The sequence below is a fragment of the Triticum dicoccoides genome, chromosome 2A (assembly GCF_002162155.2).
Source record: "Triticum dicoccoides isolate Atlit2015 ecotype Zavitan chromosome 2A, WEW_v2.0, whole genome shotgun sequence".
NCBI lineage: Eukaryota > Viridiplantae > Streptophyta > Magnoliopsida > Poales > Poaceae > Triticum > Triticum dicoccoides.
In genome coordinates, this window is record NC_041382.1 from 320665906 (window position 1) to 320685634 (window position 19729).

The following is a 19729-nucleotide window of genomic DNA, read 5'->3' on the forward strand; positions in this document are numbered from 1 at the left end:
CCATTGTCCGTTCTGAGCCCAGACACACTTGCACGCGCCCGCGGCACGTCCGAAATAGTATTTTATAAGTGGCTGAAAAATGTTCTCGGAATGGGATGAAACTTGGCGTGCGGTGTTGTTATGTTGTCAGTAGGCCGCCTGCCAAATTTCATCGCATTCGGACTTTGTTTGACGCCCCAACGATTAACTATAGCGATAATATAGTCGGTCAAACATCAGACGTTTTCGGCCTCCAAAAACTGTCGACGGGCCCTCTCTCTCTCTTCTCTCCTCTCAGCCTCGCCACAGCCCACCTAGTCCATCCACCTAACCCTCTTCGCGTCCGGAGTCGTCCAATGCAATCACACGGTCTGAAAACCCTCTCTGCGCAGTGCATCGAACCCCTCGCGCGTGTCCGGAAGTTGTCCCGAACCCGACCCTAGGAGTTGTCACCGTTGGACTCAGAACATCCCCAAACATCTACAAAACATCACCGTTTTCTCATTTGGATTTCCTAACCCATTTATTCTCGACCATTGGATTTCAATCAGATGATCCAAACTCCCCTCTTTCCCTATATATATAGACTCCCTAGTCTAATTTAGGACCTAACCCTAAATTTTAGGCCTCATGTCCCATCCACACATTGCCTCCGCCGCCACTACACCAAATCCCCCTCGGGATCTCCCCTACCCGATCCACCCAACCAACCTCCTTCCCGATCCACCCCCCCGTCATCCCGCTCCTCTGCATCGGCAGCCAGGTGCTCGAGGCCACGCGCTCCTCCCCTCGCGCAACACCTCATCGCCCGCGCCTCCCTCCGCGGTCGGGGCTGAGCAGGAGCTCCCCGAGCCGATGCTCGTCCGTCGTAGACCTGCCGCCGTGTAGCCTTTCCATCGTCGGAGCCCTCCTCCGCCTCAGATGCGTCGCTCGCCTCGACATAGCAGCCGCCCATGCCCAAGCAGGGGCTCATCCCAAGCATCCCCGATCAGATAAGCCACCGTCCACTTTCCCTTTCTCTTCCTGTTTCCCTCCTTCCTCCTCTGAACGACCTCATGTCTCTCTGTTTTCTCTCTCTCAGGAGTTCTCTCATGGTGCTCGAGGAAGCAACCACCCTGCTGGGTGCCCTCGTCAGCGTCCGATGCCGCCGCGCCCGTTCTCGACCCCCACGACCCTCTCCCACCTCACTTGCTTTGTCTCCATCGAGTCCCGATGCCAGCGAAGCTGCCCGCGCCCCCTGCCTCATGTCATTTTCGTCCAGAGCCTCGATCTGGTCACCAGCCAACTCCGTTGACCGCGCCCGCGTGGACCAGGCCTCGACCACCTTGATCCCAAACCGGCCCAGCGCATCGCCCCTGCCGGCCTCTCCTCTCCACCGACAGGCCAAGGCCCATGGTGAGCATGCAGCACCCCTGCTCCTATGGGCCCAACCAGTTTCAGCACGTGGATGTTTTTTCCCTTGGACAATTTTGCTAAATAACCATCACATGCATAATTACAGAAAATTGCCATCATTTTAAAATGCTCACACCTAAATAACCATGCATCGTATTAAAACAAACCATAAATGTAAAATGCTTAGAATTCGATCTACTTCCATAATATGCCACTTTCATCCATGTTTAAAATGTTTAAATGTATTGTTTGATTTACTTTGCATAAATAGCATGTTAAAATGAATTATTTCATAACTAATTAACCGTAGCTCCAAATTTAATAAACTTTATATGTAAATGGGGTAGAATTTTGCCTAGTTTAACATGGTGTACTTGATTTGCATGTTTAACAACTCTAAAATTGTGTTTGGGGCAGATCAGTACCAAACCTAAAATATGCACATGAGGAGTTTCCGGACTTGTTGTTTTGTTGTTCCGGCCTCATTTAAAGTTGCCTAGATAGATAGTTTCATTATGCTTCACCTCTTGCCATGCTAACAACATTTAATTTTGTTGAGTTCATAAACGAGATCGAACTAAATAAGTCATGTGGTGTTTCGTCAATATGCAACGTTGTTGCATATTGTGCTCCACTTAATTTGTAGGATTCTTTGTGCACTTTGCCATGCCATGCTTCATTAAACCGAACATGCATCATACTTGATTGTGCATCATGCCAAGTTCATGTGTTGGTTGTTTACTTTGTTGTGTACTTCTTTTCGGTGTTGCTTCTTCGGGTTGGTTCCGATAACGTCGCGTTTGTGAGGATCCGTTTGACTTCGTCCGTTTGTCTTCTTCATGGACTCGTTCTTCTTCCTTGCGGGATCTCAGGCAAGATGACCATACCCTCGAAATCACTTCTATCTTTGCTTGCTAGTTGCTCGCTCTATTGCTATGCCTGTGCTGCCATACCTACCACTTGCTTATCATGCCTCCCATATTGCCATGTCAAACCTCTAACCCACCTTGTCCTAGCAAACCATTGTTTGGCTATGTTACCGCTTTGCTCAGCCCCTCTTATAGCGTTGTTAGTTGCAGGTGAAGATTGGAGTTTGTTCCTTGTTGGAACATGTTTTACATAATGGGATATCACAATATCTCTTATTTTAATTAATGCATCTATATACTTGGTAAAGGGTGGAAGGCTCGGCCTTATGCATGATGTTTTGTTCCACTCTTGCCGCCCTAGTTTCCGTCATACCGGTGTTATGTTCCTTGATTTTGCGTTCCTTACGCGGTTGGGTTATAATGGGAACCCCTTGACAGTTCGCTTTGAATAAAACTCCTCCAGCAAGGCCCAACCTTGGTTTTACCATTTGCACTAACAACCTACCACCTTCCCTTGGGTTCTGCAGACTCAAGGGTCATCTTTATTTAACACCCCCAGGCCAGTGCTTCTCTAAGTGTTGGTCCGAAACAGAGTCACTTCCGGCGCCACCTCGGGGAAACTTGAGGGCTGGTTTTAGCTGTACGTAGCACTCATCCGGTGTTGCCCTGAGAACGAGATATGTGCAGCTCCTATCAGGATGTCGGCGCATCGGGCGGCTTTGCTGGTTTAGTTTTACTATTGTCGAGATGTCTTGTAACCGGGATTCCGAGCCTGATCGGGTCTTCCTGGGAGAAGGAATATCCTTCGTTGACCGTGAGAGCTTGTGATGGGCTAAGTTGGGACACCCCTGCAGGGTTTTGCACTTTCGAAAGTCGTGCCTGCGGTTATGGGCAGATGGGAATTTGTTAATGTCCAGTTGTAGAAAACCTGGAGTTTAACTTAATTAAAATGGATCAACCGCGTGTGTAGCCGTGATGATCTCTTTCCGGCGGTGTCTGGGAAGTGAACACGGTGTTGGAGTTATGCTTGACGTAGGTTGTTCTAGGATCACTTCTTGATCATAGTTTCTCGACCGTGCTTTTCCTTTCTCTTCTCGCTCTCATTTGCATAAGTTAGCCACCATATATGCTAGTGCTTGCTGCAGCTCCACCTCATACCTTTTACCTTACCCATAAGCTTAAATAGTCTTGATCGCGAGGGTGTGAGATTGCTGAGTCCCCGTGACTCACAAATTCCTTCCAAAACCAGTTTGCAGGTGTCGATGAACTCGTGCAGGTGACGCAACCGAGCTCAAGGAGGAGCTCGATGAAGACCTCGTTCTTTGTGTTGTTTCGTTTTCCAGTTGATCAGTAGTGGAGCCCAGTTGGGACGATCGGGGATCTGTAGCATTAGGGGTAGTCTTCTTTTATTTTGGTTCCGTAGTCGGACCTTGATTGTATCTAGATGATGTAATGCTTTATTCATGTATTGTGTGAAGTGGCGATTGTAAGCCAACCCTGTATCTCTTTCTTATTCAGTACATGGGATGTGTAATAATTACCCCTCTTGCGACATTGCCTTCAATGCGGTTATGCCTCTAAGTCGTGCTCCGACATGGGGGAGATATAGCCGCATCGAGGGTGTTACACATATACATAGCATACTTGGGATAGAAGTCATTGCATTTTTGTCTCTATAGGTTTTGCACAAGTGTCGTATCCGCCTATTGAGCAATCGTGCTAGCGTCTCTCTAGAGTTGTGCAACAATAACATTTTTCGTGGATTCCACATTTTGAGCTCATTCCTTGGTTGCACGACCCCATTTATCTATCCATGTGTGTGTTTCCGTGTGCCACATATTGCTATTGGTCTACTTGTTACACTTGCGAATTTGTGAATCTTTTTCAACATTATTGACTCTTGCTAACATTTTGCATCAAATTTTTGTGCCACTATCCTCACCGAGCTCCACCATAAGCCATATTTTTGTAGGTGTGAGAAACCGACAAGAATTGGTACCAATTGTGCTATTTCCTTGTCCACGTTGGAGTGATCATTGATCCACTTTCAACTTCGGTCAAGGTACATTTGGTATTCGTTCTTCTCTTTCTCCCACTCATATTTGCTCGAGTCTTGTGATGGATAGGCAAGGCATTTCATCCTCAGTCTACAACAACAACGATGACTTTGATGCCATGCAAACCTCCACCGACGCCAAGATGCAAGCTCAAATGGAGGAGATCAAAGCACTCATCAAGTCCTACAAGCAGTCTTCCTCATCTTCGAGAAGACGCTCAAGAGCACATGTCTCCAAGCTACCATCTCCGGCAAGGTCACATCGGCATCGACACCATCACTACCATGAACGTGATGGTCAAGAGCTCAACACCAACAACCGCTCACCGACTTCACCATCTCCCTTGGCATCTTCACCAAGTGACTTCAAGGCATCTTCGCCTTCGGATATACGTCATATTCGCCAACAAGCACCTCAAGACTACGCTCAAGAGAAGCTCCCCAAGCTCAAGTCCGCGACTTCCATGAGCTACTACGACCTCGACATCGACCACGCGATTCCTTTCTATGGGACTCAAGAACTCGAGGAGTATATCGAGTGGGACCGTTTGATGGATGACTACCTCAAGCTACATCAAGTTCCTCCCGAAGATCAAGTGAAGTGCGCCACAAGAAACTTCCACTACTACGCGTCCAAATGGTGGCTTCACGCACCTTCGGAGAGCTACGCCATGAGTTGGCCCAAGATGAAGAGATCTTTGCGGCATGAGTTCGTGCCCCCAACCTGCACGGAACAACTTCAACGCCATTGGAGAACACCATCCAAGGATCCAAGTCCATCGACGAGTACTTCAAGGAGATGAAGATTGCCTTGCAACGAGCCGGCGTGGACGACCCCATTTCAATGAAGTTCCACTTCATGATGGGATTACACAACGACATCTCCAAGACGATCTTCCTTGAGAAGTACAAGTCCCTCGACGACAACTACATTGTGCTCTCAAGGCGGAACAAGAACTCATGAAGGTCAAGGCTTCTCGACCCCAAGCACACTTCTCAAAGACCAAGCTCCAAGAAGACGAGCATGAGGATAGTACAACCAAGATATCCAAGCCCGACGAGCTCCGAGACGATGCTCCCAAGTTCGACTTCACCACCATCCCTCTTTGTGGCATTGATGATGCCGAGTCTACTTGGACTCTTTTTCAAGATGGTGCGGCAACAAGTACGACTATGGACAACCTCAAGGACCATGCTTTGGAGGCGAGCGACAAGGTGGCGAGCAAGGATGATGCTTCCATCTTAGGAGGCGAGAGTGATGATGTTCCATCTTCGGCCTTCATCCACGGCGACAACAACGAGATGGTTGAGCATGTGATTTTCCCTGTGACCCGGCGCCATGTGATGACTTGAGTGACTTTAGACACCATATTGAGAGCAAGAGTGACTTCATCACTAGCCCCATATATGATGTGTTGCCACAATTCCCATGTGCGGAGAGACACAACCCCCACCACTTGAGTGAGATGAGTGACTCCACCATATGTGAGATTGAGTGCACCTACCTTGATGGAGTGAGTGAACCATCAGATAGAGACAGTGAGAGAGTTGATAGGTCATGTGAGGCCACTTTCAACAATAACAACTTGACCTCTACCTCTATTGTGTCTTCTCATTTGGTGCTAGGTCCCTTATATGATGACGCGCCGATTCTTGACGACTTCGTCCTACCTTTGGACAAGATGATGGCCATGGTGGAATGTGATGCACCGTCCACATGGTTCCATCAAGATGTAGATGACCACCATTTGGTCTTCAACATCACCTACACCACATGAGTGGAATGACAAAGGTAACATAGGTGAAGGTGATGCTCTATTCCCACTAGTGGACATTCTTAATGTTGATTTCTTGCAAGATGTTGATCAACCTATTTCCATGCTTCATGCTAGTGTGACTTCCCCATGCGATGATTTACCCATTTATGATGAATATGATGATTGCCATGTGGAGTCTGTTAGTTGTGATGCCATGTTACATAGGATTTCTTGTGCTAATTCTCTCGGTCACATCATGTTTGCCAATCCGCTTGACTTGTCATATGCTATGCATGAGATCCATCATATGTCATATTTGCAATCCCATCATAGTGACTATGCATATGCTTTTAAAATGAACCCAATTTGCACATATGGTATAGATGACAAGCCCATGGTTATTGGCATTTTTTTTCTTATGATGATATTGATATGCTCCCTTTGCATCATTTATCTCATATGCCATGCCATGAACACCTAGCTTCGGATATGCATTGCTTTGGACGTTTTCCATTTTCTCCATATGATGTTTACAATATTTCTCATGAGGAGACCCCCATAGTTTCCTCATACATTTTAGGAGATAGTGATCACTCCCATCCAATGCATGATCCTTATACTTGTATGCTCAATTTGCATCCCCATCGTGTTATACACAATAACTATTCTTTCATGATGGATGACATGTTCTTATACCATGCGTCAAATTTCTTTGGGCGATGCTTATCTTGTGCTAACTCACACATGCACATACACATCATGATGGATGATGTGTACATTTACCATGCGCACAATTTCTTTGGTTTGTGTCTATTTTGTGTAGGTACCCATGAATACTTGTCAACCTCGCAATCCCATGAGTTGACAAAACGAGCTCTAGAGAGAAATGATGAATTGGGATCCCATGGATTGTCTTTCCCACCGCTCTCTTCACGCAAAGACTTCGCGCATTTCTTCTACATGACCCTCACTTGGCTATGGGTTATTGTCCATTATATATCCTTTGCCCATCTTGCCATGTTCACTTTGCATGATATGCTCATTCCTATGCCTTTGCCATGAATTTGTGACCCATGCTTTGCATTACACATGATGATTGATTCTAGTACTTCTATGTGTATTTGCAAGCTTGGTGGAGATATCACTTATTATTGCCATGTTTGCTTTGTGCCCCATGCCTATGATTATACTATGATCTTGCTTTGTGTTCGTGCTTGTGATATGTCATGTGCATTGCCTATGCCTATTATTTACTCACATGACATCATTGCCATGATTTCCTCTAGTGTGTTGCATCTTTGCTCCACTAGTTTGCACGACATGATTGTTATTGCTACTTGTGATATCTCCCCATATGTTGCCGCTCTCATGCTAGATGATTTGCCATGTATTGTGTGCAATTATGCCTTTAGTCTTGATAATGAGTTTGCCCCCATAGCATTCTCACATATATTTGGAGATTTTGACATATCCCTAATGAAGCATGCTTGTCTTACCTCTTTGCACCATATACCTAGTGCCATGAATATTGCCATTGTTGCATCATATTCTTCACGCACTTGTGTTTCTAATGGTTATGCGCAAGAGAAGAGAACCATCATGACGGATGATGTGTTTATCTACCATGTGCATACGTTCTTTTTTGTTGTGTGCATGTGTAGGATACTTGGACTTCGTGTCAACTTCCACGTCACGTGAGTTGACAATTTGAGCTCTTGAGAGCGAACCACCTTCTACCACGACGATTCTACATCGCACTTGCTTGTACTTCAGCATTGTGAAGGACGCACAAGAACATGCTTTCAAGGTGATATCCTTCTCTTTTGAGAACCCCCAAACCATGAGCATGCATATCGTGGATCATACTACTTGTGTTGCTTGCACCATGCGACTTATTTGTCATCTTGGACCCCTTGCTTGCGCACATGGTAGAGATCTTGGTTCCACTTGTCATTTTCACAATTCCATGCATCATGATATATATGCCTTGTGTGTTGCATCCAATTCTTGGATTACTTGCTCCTATCACATGTTTGGTTACAACAATGTCATCACTTCACATATGCCATGTCCCATTGACTGCTACATGCTTGCCTTGATTGCCTCACACATGATGAACAATTGCTCTTTCCATTGTGTTGAGTGCCACACGATATTCACTACACCCAATGCACATTATGCTTGGATTGTCTTGCACTTGACCCATGTGTTTAGACACTTCATTTTATTTGGTGTTGTGAATGCTTCTTATGCCTACCATAGACCTTTCATTGAGAAATTTGCCCATCCTTTCTATGAACTTGAGGTAGATGCTTCTTCTCTAGTCACACATATGTGCATCACTACCTCAGATTCACATGATTGTCCCCACGATTTCTTTGCTTGTGCTCGATTTATATGCTTACATCTCATGTCATAATCCTTTGTCACACCATATGCTTTGCATGATGACGACACTTGTTTGGTGAATCACCTCTTGAATGCTTGGTTTTGCACTAACGCTAACCACATTTGTTTTTCCAAGTGTTTGTTGTCTTTGCTACTTTTGAAGGAATCCCAAGATGGTGCGACATTGGAGAGTGCCCATTTCGAGCTTCAAGATGACGAGAACTTGGTGATCGACCACTCCTACACTACGACGCCATCTCTTTCCCATGGTGATTTGGATTTCGATCCGAGGTCGGATCTTTCCCAAGGGAGGGGAGATGATGCGGAGCATCCTATGGACATCACCATGTCAAGAGTCTGTTTGGCAAGTGACACGTGCGACATCTACTTCACATACATAAAGGTGAATATTCTCCTTTACATGTGCTCACTTGACCCCTTCGAGGATGGTATACTACTTGACACCCATCTCGTGTGCATGCATAGGTATTGTCGGAACACTACGGACGACGAGGAGGAGTGCAAACGCTAAGGAACAACTACACCATCCGCGAGGGAAGCATGCAAGTGACGACGGAAGAAGGCGGAGATAGCTTCCAGGAGCCGAACATCTGGCCCTGGCCCGGACATTTGGCCCCTAGACGTGTCACCAGCAACAAGGAGCCAGCGGCCAAGTCTACAGGGCCCGGACATCCGGCGACCAGCCCGGACATCCGGCGCGTCCCGAGCCCCCGGACCTCCGGCCTCCAGCCCAGAAATCCGGACCCCGCCATTTGAGAGAGCAACAAGGTTGGACCCTGTCAGCCCAGACATCCGGCACCAGCGCCCGGACATCCGGCGTCTCGGGAAGGCTCGGACATCCGGCCCGACGCCCGGACATCCGGCCCCCTGCCTACATGCAGCGCATCTGGGTCGTGGCCCATGACCCCTTCTCCTTAGACTATATGTACTCCCCCTCCACCTATGTGTTAGGGTTAGCATTGGTTTAGCTCATATTTAGAGATAGAGCATTGCTCATCCATATCGGATCTACTCCACGAGAGAGACCGCGGCACCTATACGGAGAAGATCCACCTTGGATTCAAGACCCCTCATGGGAAGATCCCCTTGTGGATTCAAGACCTCCTCTACGGAGAAGAACCGGTTACCTCTTGTATCGTCCATTGTTGACTTGGGATCTTGTATCTCCTTTGTGTTCATGGATCTAGCGCATGTGTGATCATTCTTGTTGGTTTGAGTGTTCTCTTGTGTTCCCCTCGTGATTTTCCCCTTGTTTTCCCCCTCGTGTTCTTTGTGTTCATCGCGGGATCTGATCCTTCCGTGAAATATCGGGCCACTAGGGTTCTACCCTACATCATCACATTTTCTTATTATTCTTCAAAACAGACCTAAGCATAGTAGACAATGTTCTATTGGCTACATCAGTTTGTCCATCAGTTTGGGGGTGACAAGTAGTACTAAAAAGCAGTTTAGTCCCCAATTTAGACCATAAACATCTCCAGAAGTGGCTAAGAAATTTAGTATCACGATCCGAAACAATAGTATTTTGCACACCATGCAAGCGAATAATTTCACGAAAGAACAAATCAGCAACATTAACAACATCATCGCTTTTATGACATGGTATAAAGTGTGCCATTGCCGAGAATCTATCCACGAAAACAAATATGCTATCTCTCCCCTTCTTTGTTCGAGGTAAACCTAAAACAAAGTACATAGATATGTCCTCCCAAGGAACACTAGGTATAGGCAAAGGCATATATAAACCATAAGGATTGAGTCGTGACTTAGCTTTTTGACATGTAGTTCAGCGAGCAACAAAACGCTCAACATCACGTCTCGTATTTGGCCAAAAGAAATGTGTAGCAAGTATGTCCTCCGTCTTCTTCACGCCAAAGTGTCTCATTAATCCTCCTCCATGCGCCTCCTGCAACAACAAAAGACGAACGGAGCTACCTCGAATGCATAGCTTGTTAGCACGGAACACAAATCCATCATTAACGACAAAATTGTTCCACATTCTTCCTTCTTTAGAATTCTGCATTACATCTTTAAAATCAGCGTCATGCACATATTGATCTTTGATGGTCTCCAAACCAAATATTTTGAAGTCAAGTTGTGAAAGCATAGTATAGCGACGAGATAATGCATCAACAATAACATTTTCTTTACCCTTCTTGTGTTTAATGACATAAGGGAAAGTCTCAATGAATTCAACCCATTTAGCATGTCTATGATTCGGTTTAGCTTGACTTTTAATATGTTTCAACGATTTATGATCAGAATGTATAACAAATTCTTTGGTCCATAAATAATGTTGATATGTTTCTAAAGTCCGAACAAGAGCATATAATTCTTTATCATAAGTAGAATAATTCATACTAGGGCCACTCAATTCTTCAGAAAAGTATGCAACAGGTTTGACACCTTGTAATAACACACCTCCTAATCCAATTCCACTAGCATCACATTCAAGCTCAAAAGTCTTATTAAAATTAGGAAGTTGGAGTAAACGAGCATGTGTCAACTTATCTTTCAATACCGTGAAGGCTTCTTCCTGTGCGGTACCCCAAACAAAAGGTACATCCTTCTTTGTAAGCTCATTGAGAAGTGCAGCAATGGTGCTGAAATCTCTCACAAAATGCCTATGGAATCCAGCGAGGCCAAGAAAACTCCTCACTTGTGTGGCCGTTTTGGGCTGCGACCAACTCTCAATAGCTTCAATCTTGGCTTTATCAACTTCAATTCCCTGTGGAGTAACAACATAGCCAAGAAAAGATACTCGGTCGGTGTAGAAGGTGCACTTCGCAAGGTTACCAAACAAACGTGCATCACGTAGAGCAATAAAAACACCACGTAAATGTTCCAAATGTTCCTCCAAAGATTTGCTAGAAATCAGTATATCATCAAAATAGACTACGACAAATCGTCCAATGAAAGCACGTAAAACTTTGTTCATTAAACTCATGAAAGTACTAGGTGCATTAGTTAACCCAAAAGGCATGACTAACCACTCATATAATCCAATTTTAGTTTTAAATGTTGTTTTCCATTCATCACCCAATTTCATACGAATTTGATGGTATCCACTACGCAAATCAACTTTGGAGAATACTGTAGAGCCACTCAATTCATCAAGCATGTCATCTAGCCTAGGAATAGGATGACGATAACGAATAGTAATATTATTAAGGCCTCTACAATCAACACTCGTATGCGACGTACCATCCTTTTTCGGCACTAAAATGGTAGGAACAGCACAAGGACAAAGGGATTCACGCATATACCCTTTGTCGAGTAGCTCATATACTTGACGCATAATCTCCTTCGTCTCCTCTAGATTGGTACGGTATGGCACACGGTTGGTAATGATGCAGCCGGAATTAAGTCAATTTGATGCTCAATCCCTCTAATAGGTGGTAATCCCGGTGGCACGTCTTGTGGAAAGACGTCAGCGAACTCCTGCAGAATGTTAGTGATAGGAGGAGGCGAAGAGGAAGGCATGTCCTTGAATGAAAATAATGTCTCTTTGCACACAAAAGCATAGCAAATAGATTTGCTAAAATCTAGATCGTCAATATCAGATTTGGTGGCAAGTAAACATGCACTTTTCAATTTAATTTCAGAAGCAACACTAGATGGTTTATTATTAGGCTCCATTTGTTGCTCAAATTCTTTTGCCACAATCTGATTTTCACTCTTATTATGCTCCTGTTTTGCTTTATTAGCTCTATTAATATCATCTTTCAAAATGGAATCAGGAATCATAGGAAGCAAAGTAATATTTTTGTCCTTATGAACAAGAGTATACTGATTGTTTCTACCATGGTGTACATAATTTTTAACAAATTGCCATGGTCTACCAAGTAATAAGGAACATGCTTGCATAGGTACCACATCACAATCAACATAATCAGCATATGTAGAGATACAAAAATGCACACGAACAGTACGTGTTACCTTCACCTTGTCGTTGTTGTTGAACCATTGGATGTAGTAAGGATGTGGATGCGGTCTTGTGGTGAGAGAGAGGTTCTCCACCATCTCCATGCTAGCCAAGTTATTGAATAAAAATGCTATTGTTGTGCCTTATACTTGCACGCTCAATTTGTGTCCCCATCGTGTCATACATAATAACTATTCTTTCATGATGGATGACATATTCTTATACCATGCTTCAAATTTCTTTGAGCGATGCTTATATTGTACTAACTCACACGTGCACATACACATCATGATGGATGATGTGTGCATTTACCACACACACAATTTTTTCGTTTGTGTTTCTTTTTTGTAGGTCCCCACGAATACTTGTCAACCTCACAATCCCATGAGTTGACAAAACGAGCTCTAGAGAGGAATGATGACTTGGGATCCCATGGATTATCTTTCCCACCACTCTCTTCACTCAAAGGCTTCGCGCATTCATTCTACACGGTCCTCACATGGTTATGGGTTATTGTCCATTACATATTATATGCCCATCTTGCCATGTTCACTTTGCATGATATGTTCATTCCTATACCTTTGACATGCATTTGTGACCCATGCTTTGAATTACACATGATGATTGATTCTTATACTTGTATGTGTATTTGCAAGCTTGGCGGAGATATTGCTTGTTATTGCCATGTTTGCTTTGTGCCCCATGCCTATGATGATACTATGATCTTGCTTTATGTTTCTGCTTGCGTTATGTCATGTGCATTGCCTATGCCTATTATCTGCTCACATGACATGCTTGCCATGATTTCCTCTAGTATGTTGCATCTTCGCACTACTAGCTTGCACAACTTGATTCCTACGATTTCTTATGTTGCATCACCAATGATTCATACTTGCTCATTTCATGCGGTTGATGACAACCATTTCCATGCTTTGCACATGATTGCAATTGCTTCTTGTCATATCTCTCCATATGTTGCCTCTCTCATGCTAGATGATGTGACATGTATTGAGTGCAACTATGCCTTTAGTCTTGCTAATGAGATCACCCCCATAGTATTCTCATATATATTTCAAGATTTTGACATATTCCTTGTGAAGCATGCTTGTCTTACCTCTTTGAATCATATACCTAGTGCCATGAATATAGCCATTGTCGCATCATATTATTCATGCACTTGTGCTTCTAATGGTTATGTGCAAGAGAAGAGAACGATCATGATGGATGATGTGTTTATCTACCATGCGCATACATTCTTTGTTTTCTTTTGTGAATGTGTAGGATACTTGGACCTTGTGTCGACTTCCGCTTCACGTGAGTTGGCCATTCGAGATCTTGAGAGCGAACCTCATACATTTGACCACGACTTGCTTCTACAACACCTTTCCTACCAATTCGGCATTGTGAAGAATGCACAAGGACACACCTTCAAGGTGACATCTTTCTTGAGCATGGACATTGCGGATCATACTACTTGCGTTGCTTGCACCATGAGACTTCATGTTCATATTGGACCACTCGATTGCTCACATGTTAGAGATCTTGCTTCGACTTGTCATTTTCACCGTTCCATGCGTCATGATATATATGCCTTGTGTTGCATCCAATTCTTGGATTACTTGCTCCTCTCATATGTTTGGTTGCAACAATGTCATCACTTCACATATGCCATGTCCCATTGATTGCTACATGCTTGCCTTGATTGCCTCACACATGATGAACAATTGCTCTTTCCATTGTGTTGAGTGCCACACGATATTCACTACATCCCATGCACATTATGCTTGGATTGTCTTGCACTTGACCAATGTGTTTAGACACTTCATTTTATTTGGTGTTGTGTATGTTTCCTATACCTACCATAGACCTTTCATTGAGCAGTTTGTGAATGCTTGCTCTCACATTCACATGCTTGTCCCCATGATTTCCTTGCTTGTGATCGATTGATATCTTACATGCCATGTCACAATCCTTTGTCAAATCATATGCTTTGCATGATGACAACACCTGTTTGGTGAATAACTTCTTGAATGCTTGGTTTGAACTAACACTAACCACATTTGTTTTCCCAAGTGTTTGTTGTCCTTACTCCTTTTGAAGGAATCACAAGATGGTGCGACATTGGAGAGTGCCCAATTCGAGATTCGAGATGACAAGTACTTGGTGAACGTCAACTTCTACACGGCGAAGCCATCTCTTTCCCATGGTGATTTGGTTTTCGATCCGAGGTCGGATCTTTCCCAAGGGAGGGGAGATGATGTGGAGCATCCTATGGACATCACCATGTCAATAGTCCGTTTGGCAAGTGACACGTGCGACATCTACTTCACATACATAAAGGTGAATCATCTCCTTTACACGTGCTCACTTGACCCCTTCGAGGATGGTATACTACTTGACACTTCTCCCGTGTGTATGCATAGGTATTGTCGGAGCCTCATGGATGTTGAGGAGGAGTGCAAGCACCAAGGAACAATTATACCATCCGCGAGGGAAGCCTGGAAGTGACGACAGAAGAAGATGGAGTTGCTGAAGCTACAGTGGCCGTACATCCGGTCCATAGGCCGGACATCCGGTGCCTATGCAGCCTCCAAGGAGATGCACAAACAGATGACCGAAGCATCAGCGGCCGGACATCCGGCCCGTGTGCCCCGACATCCGGCACCTCGCCAACCCCCGGACATCCGGCCTCTCCCCTAGAAATCCGGCATCGACGACAGAATGCACCAGAAGTTTGGCCACTTCTGCCCGGACATCCGGCACCTGCGCGTGCACAGCCGGGCCAGAGGCCCATGTATCCCTCCTCTCACTTACCCCGTCGTGGACTATACTATATATACTCCTCCACCTCCTTCTATTTAGGGTCAGCAAAGTAGTAGCTCATTTAGAGACCACGACACCACTTCGGAGAAGATCCACCTTGGATTCAAGACCCCTCACAGGACGATCCCCTTGTGGATTCAAGACCTCCTCATGGAGATGAACCTTACCTTGTATCTTTCCCTTTGTTGTTCATGTACCTTGTGGATCTTGTGTGTTTGATTCTCTAGTGGATGTCTGATTGGACTTGTTCTTGAGTGTTCCCCTTATGATTTCCCTCCGTTCTTCCCTATGTTCTTCATGTTCTAAGTTGAGATCCGCTCCTTTCGTGAAAGATCGGCCATATAGGGTTCCACCCTACATCACAAAGGCTCAGACTGGTTCGAATATGATGAACTAACCCTAATTTTTTTGGCTTTTTCATGGAGTGTAGGTATGAAGAACAGACTCGATCTAAACTACAAAAAACTGTAAAATCCCACTGAGCAACCCGGAAATCTGATACCACTTGATAGAGGGTAGGGTGTCCTGATTTTTCGATGAGATGATAACTATCGATTTGGTGGAGACGACTTTGACGATCCAATTACAAACGTGCACGACATTGCACCATAGCAACCGCTACACCAATCTCCTGAGGTTACTAACAATGTCGGAAGCATGGTCAGCCTGACCACAAAGGTCTATTCCTGCAAGCAATCGAAGAACGAGAAAGAATATGATAAAGCAATCTCAATATTGCAAATATATATGAAGAATTGATAATGGTGGGGATCCGTAAGCGATCTTGGTTTGGTCGTTGGACACAAACGAAGTACACAAAGTTGCAATGGCTAACTATTAACTAAACAAATCCCAAAGTCTAAATGATGCCCTAAGGGTTGTATATATGGAGGAGAGAGGGGGGAATTTCGCGGCCATTGGAGGAGGGGTCCGAAACCAACCCTAACTCTTGTTTCCCCACACATACGGACTCTAAAAACAAACTATAATCAAGTATTTTGAAATTACATGGGCCTGACCCAAAAATAAGGTGACACAACACCTAGGATAGCCTCTGGACGAAATTTATGAAGTGGCATCTTGTATATTTCATCCAAGGCTTCATGCACTCATTATGGTGGCTTCAAAGTCCTGGAATCATCACTTGTAACTCCGTTCTTATTCCCCTTGCGCACGCCATCATCTCCATGCTTGAACTTGCTCCAAGGTTCATCTTTCTTGTCCAAGCTCGGCCCTTCATTTGTAAGCAAAACAAATGTATCCAATTTAGGCAGCATCATACTTGCATGAACATTAGAATCGTTACCAAGAAATGGAAGTACCTGGTAATTCAATTGGCGTGCGCGAGCTCTAGTAATTGGTCCAGTATGTATAGCAGCAGGGGTTGTGGGTGTGACAATGGTATTGATGTCCTCATCAGCATCACAACTAATAGGCTCCACATGGCAATCATCAAACTCATCATAAATGGGTAAATCATCGCATGGGGAAGTCGCACTAGCATGAAGCATTGTAATAGGTTGATCAACATCATGCAAGCAATCGATGTCAAGAATGTCCACTAGTGGGACTAGAGCATCACCGTCACCTATGTTACCGTTTTCATTCCACTCAATTGGTGTAGGTGAGGTGGGAAAGACCAAATGGTGGTCATCTTCATCTTGATGGAACCATGTGGGGCGTGCATCATATTGCACCGTGGCCATCGTCTTGTCCAACGGCACGTCATCGTGTATGGGACCTAGCACCAAATGGGAAGACACAATAGAGGTAGAGGCTAAGTCGTTAGAAATCATAGTGACCTCACTCTCTCTATGTGGTGGTTCACTCACTCCCTCAAGGTAGGTGCACTCAATTTCACGTATGGTGGAGTCACTCATCTCACTCAAGTGGTGTGGGTTGTGGCTCTCCTCACATGGGAATTGTGGCAACACATCATATATGGGACTAGTGGTGAAGTCACTCTCACTCTCAATATGGTGGAAAAAGCCACTCAAATCATCATACATCGTCGTGGTCGAAGCAAAAATCCCATGCTCAACCATCTCATCGCCGTCGCCGTGGATGAAAGCCGAAGATGACACATCATCACTCTCGCCTCCTAAGATGGAAGCATCATCCTTGCTCGTCACCATGTCACTCGCCTCCAAAGCTTTGTCCTTGATGGTTTCTGTAGTCGTAGTCGTCGCCGCACCATCTTGAAAAAGAGTTGAAGTAGACTTGGCATCATCAATGCCACAAAGAGGGATGGCGGTGAAGTCGAACTTGGGAGCATCGCCTTGGAGCTCGTCGGGCTTGGACATCATGGTGGTACTAGCCTCATGCTCGTTCTGATGGAGCTTGGTCGTCGTGAAGTGAGCTTGGGGTGGAGCAGCTTTGGCCTTCATGAGTTCTTGTTCCGCCTTGAGAGCACCAATGTAGTTGTCATCGAGGGACTTGTAGTTCTCAAGGAAGATAGTCTTGGATATGTCGCTGTTCAATCCCATCATGAAGTAGAACTTCATCGAAATGTGGTCGTCCACGCCGGCTCATCGCAAGGCAATCTTCATCTCCTTTAAGTACTCGTCGATGGACTTGGATCATTGGGTGGTGTTCTCCAATTGTCGTAGAAGTTGTTCCGTGTAGGTTGCACGCAAAAAATCTCGTCGCAAAGCTCTCTTCGTCTTGGGCCAACTCATGTTGTAGCTCTCCAAAGGTGTGTGAAGCTACCATGTGGACGCGTAGTCGTGGAAGTTCGTTGTGGCGCACTTCACTTGATATTCGGGAGGAACTTGATGTAGCTTGAGGTAGTCGTCCATTAGGCACTCCCACTCGAGATACTCCTATGGTTCTTGAGTCCCAGAGGAAGGAATCTTGTGGTCGGTGTTGACGTCGTAGTAGCTCGTGGAAGTCGCGAACTTGAGCTTGGGGAGCTTCTCTTGAGCATAGTCTTGAGGTGCTTGTTGCCGAAGATGTCGTATGTCCGTAGGCGAAGATGCTTTGAAGTCGCGTGGTGAAGATGCCAAGGGAGATGGTGAAGTCGTTGAGCGGTTGTTGGTGTTGATCTCTTGACCTTCATGTTCGTATTGGTGATGGTGTCGATGTTGATGTGACCTTGCCGGAGGTGGTAGCTCGGAAGCGTGTGTACTTGAGCGTCTTCTCAAAGATGATGAAGATCTCTTTTAAGACTTGATGAGGGATTTGATCTCATCCATTTGAGCTTGCATCTTGGCGTCGGTAGAGTTATTCATGGCATCAAACTCGTCGTCGTTGTTGTAGACCGAAGGTGAAATTCCTTGCCTATCCATCACAATACTCGAGTAGAGGTGAGTAGGAAATAAGATAAACAATACCAAGTTACCTTTTTCCCAAAGGTGAGGATGTATCCCGTTTCACTCAATGTGAGATGAAAGAATAGTGGAATTGGTACCAGACTTGTTCACTCACACCTACAAACTAAAGCTTATGGAGTAGCTCGGTGATGATAGTGGCACAAAATTTAATGCAAAATGTTAGCAAGAGTCAATAATGTTGAAATAGAATCACAAATTCACAAGTGAAACAAGTAGACCAATAGCAATGAATGGCACACGGAAACACACACACTGATAGATAAATGGGGTCGTGCAACCAAGGAATGAGCTCAAAATGTGGAATCCACAGAAAATGCTCTTGTTGCACAACTCTAGAGAGATGCTAGCACGATTGCTCAATAGGCGGATACGACACATGTGCACAACCTATAGGAGACAAAAATGCAACGACTTCTATCCCAAGTATGCTATGTATATGATGTTCCCGGTGTTTATCTCAAGATGATCCAAGATGATCGGATATGACAATCTTATATGCAAAGTGTTATGATGCTATGGCTATTGCTTACAAGCTTCTTTGCTCTCACTTTTTCTTTGCTTAATAGCTTATTCTTTTTTGTATATGGCCACAATGCGAAATGCACAAACCAACATAGCAATTGGGTATATACAGGAACAATCTTGTGACACAAGGGATGATATGATACCAATATGATATGGTATGTATGCAATGGATGGTGTATATCACTAATGTGCACAAGTAGCGGTGTCGGCAATACTCAAATGGCTAGTCTCGATAGGCAAGTGACGCAAAATGGGCTAGGGGTTATCAATGCAATTGCACGGGAATATTCAATGGAGGGATACCGATACCAAGATGATATGGAGGTTATCGTCCGCGGTGATGATGAGTGGCGGTGTTCTTTATGTAGATACCAAGATGGTGGAGACTCGTCCCTAAGTAGCCAAAACTTCTTAGGAAACGGAAAAACCGCGAACTCAAAATCTCAAATGTCAAATGGTGGTAGCAGGAAAGCGGTGGTGGTTGCGGAAGCTCCATGGGATTGTGGAAATGAAATGATGGGTTTTGAGATGCAATGTGGAAGTGGAGGGTAAGGTGGTAGACTATACACAGTGTCGGAGTTGGAAGCACGGTCCCTAAGTAGCCGAAACACCTTAGGGGACACAACTCACAACACTAACAAAATTTGGTTAAGTTGGGG